Raw genomic sequence first — 8597 nt, forward strand, 5'->3', positions numbered from 1 at the left:
TGTATAATTGTTGATTCATTTACTAGACTTTGATCTTCATTTGCAAAGATATTAAATTTGAGTCCAGCTGCTTGAAGACAGCTCTGTCATTATAATCAATCGGACTGATTGGATTCATTCTGCTTCTTCAAGCGCATCAGATCAAAGAAAATAAGTCATCCTTTCCATTTCTTGAGCAATAGTGATGGCATGGACTGTCTTCAAAACCATTGTTTACAGGGCAATGAATTTCCATAAAACTGATTTTTTTCAGTCATCTGTTTCTTCTTCAGACGTCTGGCATAAACTACAGTGCGAAACTTGACCCATTCATTTAAATCTTTCATCTTAGACTCAGTAAACTCATTTATCTCACTCCAAATGAGATCGATGAGACTATGAACTGAATGGGTTGGCCTGGGCTCTTCAATCGTTTTGCCTTTGACTTTTGGGTCAGTTAAAGCGTGAGAAATTGCAGCTCATTGGTAATTGAATCTATCTTTTTCTAATTATCACACCTTTCGGTCGAGCAATTTTTAGAACAATTGGTCTGGTGACAGTGATATGAAGTATATGATGTCCAACAATATTCAATTTATCACCAGATTCATTGACAAGCTTCAATGGATGATCAGCTGGCTCCTACAGCTGAGTCTCAGCAGCTAATGGTGCAATTGGAACTGACCGAATTGGTATAGCAGTTATGGGTGCCTCAGCTCCAGTAAGCAACAGTCTATTAGCTGGAATCACTCCAAAAGCAGTTTGTTTGGTCTTTTGAGACCGTGGCTTCTTCAAAATCTTTGGAGATGGAGTTTTCTTCGAATCACATTCACTGACAATTAGTTTTTCATTTGATTGTCAGTTTCTTAACTTGGTCCTTGGTTCTGGATTTTTCACATATTTTGGAGTTGCCATCATCCTAATTTCTTGTTTGATCTCGATAAATTTTTCGGGCAAGATGTCCAGCTTGGTTTTCGGTGGATGAACGTTCTTGGCGCTAAAAACCTTGAAATTGGATGATTCTTCAGTTGAGTCCTCAATGAGAGATTTGTAGCAAATAGCTGAGCTGCCGAGTGAAACCACTCGACTGCTTGGAAGATTGAGCCATGTTATTCAGGATACGAAAATAATGGTTGACCAGTTCAATCTTGTGCCTTTCATGATCGAAGTCATGATTTGAAACTTTTCAAGAGCGCGAGCAATGAATGAACCTGCCTTGGCAAGGACGTCCTTTGCAATAATATCAGCCAACAGTAGGATCTCTGCTTCAGTTCTTTCTTGGGATCCGAAACTTTGATTTTATTCCCATCAACAGACAACAAAGTTTTCTTTTCTTCAATATCAGCTAATTTGATCTCAGAGAAGTGATACAAACCTTTAGTTGGGAGTTGGAAGATTTTGCTGAAGGATTCTTCGTCCACAATCAGTACTTGATTGTTGATGGTCATAATAATCTTGCCATCATCAGAAATCTTGTTGTTGGCATAAAATTCTTGAATTTCCTTAGGATAAATGACTTGGGTTGCGATTGCTAAGAATTTCTTCAGACCAGCAACTTCAAGTTTCAGAAATACGCTCCTAAAAGATTCATCTAAGATAGATAGAACAGAGTAGAAGTCGATTGCCATTGCGTTGAGGATGAAGGCTGGGTTTGGCTTTCCATTAGCTTAGATTTTCTGCAGAAAGAAACACTCTGAGTGTTTGATTGCTTGAGAGTTTAGAATAAGTAGAGTGAAATGAATTTGGGCGGCACTAATATTTAAGTTTGTGACTATTCAAATTTCGGACACGTGGCAGTCCGAGTTTAATTTGAATAAATGGCGTGTACTTCATATGTAAATATGGAAATTGAGTCGATTGAACAACCAGTAACCAAATTTTCAATTAATATTCAATGAATAACATGATTAATGAAGTAATTTTTAAACTCACAAAATTTATTGTGGAATCTCAAACGAATTGATAATCAGTTAGGTCAAGAGTTGAATGGTTAGCTGGAAACAAAAACAGTCCAGTTTAATACCAACTGATAATTGTCTTATCAGTTAACCAATAATAATTCAAAGTTCCCCCTAAATATATGCATTAAATAAGGTGAAAAGAATCTCATTCTCGGAGAATGAACCGTCAATGGCTGACAGAGATCTTTCATATCATCTTGTCGAAAGTAATGATTGCGACTTCGTATGGTTTCGAGTCTATAAACAAGAACAAACTAGTTAGTCACAAAATCATTTGAAAATTTCACCAAATAATATACTATCAAAGCAGTAACATATTGTGGGGACCCGGACGCTAATCAATTCTTAATCGTCATCAGGATCACTTTACTAATCAAGTAATTAGGGTCATAAATTTTTTTTCCTTTTTAATGCGAAATGTATTGAAATCAAACTAATATACAACTCAGTATAAAATAAAGTACAAGTCCTATATAGTCTATAAATCAGTAAAAACTAAGGTTCAACAACTAATTATCAAGTGCCAAAACCCTATATACATCAAAGTCCGAAGTTTCCAATCTATCACGATCTCTCCTCAACTTCTGGACCCTGATCCTATCCCACTGGTTGTCATGTACACATACAAACAAGACAACAGCCGGATAATTCCGGTGAGAATATAATCCCATTATAAATCAACGAAACATGCACTCATATGATAAACATAAAAGCATGGACATATAACAGCAATATATATCAAAAGCTGAAACATAATCAATACCAAACTGTCGACAATGCTCGTGACTCCACGACTCAGACTAGACTCAATCCTACTCTAGGGATCCCGGTTTCCAGATGTGGTATTCCTTTATCGACCAATAGTAATAGAAAAGACTCCAGTTCTATCCACGTCGATATAACCAAACATCCAATGTCCTGACCTAACCGTCATGGACTGTGGTCCTATCACCAATACACTATCTTGTGACATCGTGCAATGTGCCCGTGGCTATTCCGCCACTATCAGGTACTTCTGTCACAAAATTACTCTTCTAATGCATGCTCCCATAACTCCATAGAATAGGCATTCAATCAAATCAATAATCACAATAAGAAAACATAATAATAAGTATGTGATTTAAGGAAACTCAAGTACATCCTACTTGAGTCGATGTCCCAGTACCATATTGATTTATAACTTTCGTTTATTGCAGTTTGATGTCGTTCCTGTCCGGAATTCAAACTCTATCAGTCCCACAATCTGGCAACGGCAATATCAATAATATCATATCAACATACTGCTCAAATCGATCCCAATCTGATCAATATTTCAAAATCAACGGCATAACTGCATAATCCCGATATCCTGGTCAATACAACATTACCAGATAATAATTCCCTCAACTAATAATCAATACCAATACAATTTGATATCATATCTCAGTCAATTAACTTCAAAAATCATAACAATTCCATAATCAGTCCGTTTCTTAATCTGACTTTGATTCTATGATTTCTACCATGTCCAGAACATCATATATGACGTGTATTCAATTCCAACATCATAATTTTAAAACATGTCAAAACGTAGTAAAACTTACGTCCAGTTGTAGCCTGCGTTGATATGAACACAGTAATGAAGTCAGATTCAAAATCAGACGGACGGATTTTGCACAATCGCGACTCTACGATTCAAAGAATAATTTGGTAAGGTTTCCATCGATTTCCTTTCTCCATCTTAAGAAATCGTGTGTATATTAATATATATACATATATATATATATGTTACATGCAACAAGGCAAATGGCTCGCTCTTCGTGCAACACGTCTCGCGCATATGCGCGAGGCGATAAGCTCTGGCGCGTGTCTACACGGCATCTCGCGCATATGCGCGCCCTTACTCGGCGCATATGCGCGAGACCAATGTTCAAAAATTCCAACTCTCGGGTTGTCTCGCGCATATGCGCGGATACACGTTGCGCATATGCGCGAGGCCCTCTGGACATGACTTGCACTGCTCGCGCATATGCGCGCACATCCAGCGCGCAAATGCGCGAGACTCTCTGCTCACTTCAGGCATGTGCGCATCTCATGTCGCGCATGTGCGCGAGAGGTACTGTCCTCGAACATAATTCATTTCACGCCGACTCAAATCATGTCTCGATTAATCTTTTTATAATCACTTTAAATTATAACTCAATACTCGTTAATTAACAGTGATTAATTCTCGAACATTACATTTCTCCCCACCTAAGACACAATTTCGTCCCCAAAATCACAGGCAATTAATCATATCAATAAGGAGAATATACAGAAACTGTATAAAAATTTTACATAAGTGAAAATGCTGGGAATTCCTGTCTCATTTCTAACTCAGTCTCCCAGGTGGCTTCTTCAACGCCATGACGAGTCCATTGCACTTTCACTAGAGGAATAGTCTTCGTTCTGAGTTGCTTCTCCTTACGGTCGATGATCCGGATCGGTTTTTCGACATAACTCAGACTTTCATCAAGTTATGCCTCGTCTGGCTGAATAATGTGAGAATCATCAGGGAGATATTTCTGCAGCATAGATACATGAAAAACATCATGTATTCCAGATAATTAAGGAGGCAAGGCAAGTCGATAGGCACGATCTCCTATCTTTTCGTGATTCTCATAAGGACCAACATATCTTGGAGACAATTTCTCTTTTTTCCAAATCGAACAACTCCTAGGAAAGGTGAAATCTTCAGGAATACACGGTCTCCAGTCTCAAATACCGACGGTCGTCGTCGAAGGTTGGCATATTTGGCTTGTCGGTCCTGAGCTGCCTTCATTTTCTTCTGAATCAATTTCACTTTTTCTGTCATATCTCTAATCATATCAGGTCCAGTCTCAAGAACTTCAGAGATATCATCCCAATTAAGAGGGGATCGACACTTCTTTCCGTACAACGCTTCGAATGGTGCCATCTCAATACTCGTTTGATAGCTATTGTTGTACGAAAACTCGCAAAGAGGCAATGCATCTTGCCAATTAGTGCTAAAATCAAGCACTACAGCTCTCAGCATATCTTCCAATGTCTGAATCGTCCGTTCTGACTGTCCGTCAGTCTGTGGATGATATGCGGTACTTAGATGTAACTTCGTACCGAGAGCTTGCTGCAGGCTCTGCCAGAAGTGCGAAGTAAACCGAGGGTCACGGTCTGAAACAATCGACTTTGGCACTCCGTGCAATCTAACCACTTCCTTGATATAGATATCGGCCATCTGGTCATATTGGTACGTCATCTTGTATGGAATAAAGCATGTGGATTTGGTCAATCGATCAATCACGACCCAAACCGCATCACAACCTCAGGAGGAACGTGGCAATTGTGTCACAAAATCCATGGAAATGTGATCCCATTTCCATTCAGGAATCGACAAACTCTGTAACAGTCCTCCTGGTTTCTTTCTTTCAGCCTTCACCTGTTGGCAATTCAGAAACTTGGCTATAAATTCAGTAACATCAGATTTCATTTGTTTCCACCAATATTGTGTCTTTAAATCATTATACATATTCCCGCCACCAGGATGAATGCTAAAACGACTGTTGTGCGCTTCTGTCAGTATTCGCCGTCTTAAATCCGAAACATTCGGCACAACAAGACGATTATTCACATACAAAATACCATTTTGAACCTGATATTCCGATCGATGTCCAGTTTTGGCCATAGCAATCGACTTCTGTATATTCTGATCAACTTTCTGAGTTGCTTTAATTCTCAAAATCAGCTCTGGTTCAGCTTGAATAGTATATAATCTCATAGGTCTCCGATCTGTCTCATATACTAATCCAGACAAACAGCAGTCTTCAATCAAATTCAAAACACCCATAGTCGATAAGGATAGAGAACATACCTTTCGACTCAGTGCATCAGCTGCTGCATTGGAATTTCCTGGGTAGTATTTGATTTCACAATCGAAATCTTTAAGCAAATCAAGCCATCTCCGCTGCCTCATATTCAATTCGGACTGTGAAAACAGATATTTCGAGCTGTTGTGATCAGAATAGATCTCAAACTTCTCACCGTACAGATAATGTCGCCATATCTTCAATGCAAAGACGATGGCTGCCAATTCAAGATCATGAATTGGATAACGAGATTCATGTGGTTTCAGCTGTCTCGAGGCATAAGCAATCACATGCCCTCGCTGCATCAAAACACCACCCAATCCGCGGTGAGATGCATCACAATAAACAACGAAACCACCAATACCTGACGGGATATTCAACACAGGAGCACTGGTCAATCTCTTCTTCAATTCGAGAAAACTGGTCTCACATTCCTCAGACCAAATAAATGGAGCATTCTTCTGTGTCAACTGTGTAATCGGTTTGGCAATACTCACAAAATCTTTAATGAATCGGCGATAATATCCTGCCCAACCCATACAGCTGCGTATCTCTGGTACAGATGTCGGTCTCGGCCAAGAAATCACTGCCTCAACCTTACTGGGATCAACGGATATCCCGTCTCCGGATATAATATGCCCCAGAAACACCACCTATTTCAACTAGAACTCGCATTTCGACAGTTTAGCATATAATATATCCGCCCTCAAAATTCTCAACACAGTTCTTAAATGCTCAACATCACATTCTTAGAATAGATCAAAATATCATCGATGAAAATAATCACAAAATCATCGAGGTATTTCTGAAAGATACGGTTCATTAATCCCATAAATACCGCTGGTGCATTCGTCAAACCAAATGGCATGACAATAAATTCATAATGTCCATACCTGGTTCTGAATTCTGTCTTTGAGATATCAGAATCCCTGAATCTCAGTTGATGGTATCCAGATCTTAGATCGATCTTGGAATACACCGAAGAACCCTGCAACTGATCAAATAAATCATCAATACGAGGCAATGGATATTTATTCTTTACAGTTGCCTTATTCAGTTGCCGGTAGTCAATACAAAGTCTCATCGACCCATATTTCTTCCTTACGAATAGTACTGGAGCACCCCAAGGAGAAACACTCGGTCTGATATACCCCTTGGCCAGTAAATCCTCCAACTGTTCTTTCAACTCGATCGGTGCCATCCTGTACGGAGCCCTTGAAATCGGAACTGTTCCTGGCATCAACTCAATGATGAAATCTATCTCTCGAATCGGAGGCAATCCAGGAATCTCATCTGGAAAGACATCAGCAAACTCACACACCACTGGCAAGTCCGCCAATGATGGGCTCGACTTCAGTAAATCAACTGAATGTACCAGGAATCCATCCGCTCCTTTCTGCAACAATCGAGTCATATTTATCGCAGATATCAAATGAATTCTAGCTCGAGAACCCTTACCGTAAAATTTTCACTCCTCAGCCATCTCAGGTCTGAATCTCACTATCTTGTGAAAACAATCAACTGTAGCTCGGTACTTGGTCACATATCGATACCGATAATACAATCAAAATCAGATAAACCAAGTACAATACAGTCTAACTCAATTGTATGCCCATCGTACTGCAATATACAAGATTTCACAGACTTCACCGATATCAAACCTGTCCCTAACGGGGAAGAAACAGACACTACCGCAGACAATGACTCAATAGGTAATGCACGACTCAATGCAAACCTCTCAGAAATAAAAGTATGCAATGCACCAGTATCAATCAATACGTATGCAGGATAACCAGAAATAAAACAGTTACCAGCCACAACATCATCAGGTGCATCCTGTGCCTGCTCCTCGGTCAAAGCAAAAACTCGGGCCTGCTTTCTAGGAGGTTGGCTCACGGTCTGGCTTCCACCTGGCCTCTGCTGTGACTGAGTAGACAGTTTCGGCTGAAAAGAATGAAGAGCAGATGTTCGTCTACCTGTCTGAGACACTGATCCAGATGACTCAGCTGCCTGGGATCCCTGGGCACCTCTCTGTGGACACACTCGGGCAAAGTGTCCCTGTTGCTTGCAGATACGGCAGCTGCCAAATACTCCTCGGCACTGCTCAATGGGATGCTTCCCTCCACAAGTATTGAAAATAGGTCCAGTATAGCTCTGGCTCTGTCGAGGACTCCCAGAGGTAGAAGAACTGCTTTCGGACTTCTTGAGCTGCTTCCCTCTAGCCTTCAAGAAATCCTTCTTCCCACCACTGCTGCTGCCACCTTCAAATCGAGAAGGTGGTTGTTGTGGTCCCGGTGCTGGAATCATAAACGAAGCTCCTCTCTGTCTCATCAGACCGACTTCGGCTCCCTTGGCTCTGTTTAAGGCATCGGTAAAATTGTTCGGTCTCCCAGTGTTTACCAACGTAAATATTTCCGGATTTAGGCCATTTATGAACTGGTCCGCAACGGCCTCATCATGTTCAGCCACATGTGGAGCAAATCACAACAGTGAAGAGAACTTGGCCACATATTCCTCAATGTTAAGCTGGCCCTGTCTCAAATTAGCAAATTCGGCTCCCTTGTCCTTTCTGTAAGACATTGGAAAGAACCTCTGACAGAATTCAGTTTTAAACACATTCCAGGTAATAGTCGTACCTCGGTGTTCCAATGCCCGTTTTGTTTACGCATGTCCGTTTTTCTTTGCGAAATGGGTATTTTCCATGGGTAGAAGTTAAAAAAAAATGGATGAGATTGGGTCCCCTCAGATCTAAACAATCTTGTTTTTTTGATTCTTTTATGACATTTTTATATTTTAC

Source organism: Primulina eburnea, chromosome 6 (genome assembly GCF_022965805.1).
Source record: "Primulina eburnea isolate SZY01 chromosome 6, ASM2296580v1, whole genome shotgun sequence".
In the NCBI taxonomy this organism is placed as follows: Eukaryota; Viridiplantae; Streptophyta; class Magnoliopsida; order Lamiales; family Gesneriaceae; genus Primulina; species Primulina eburnea.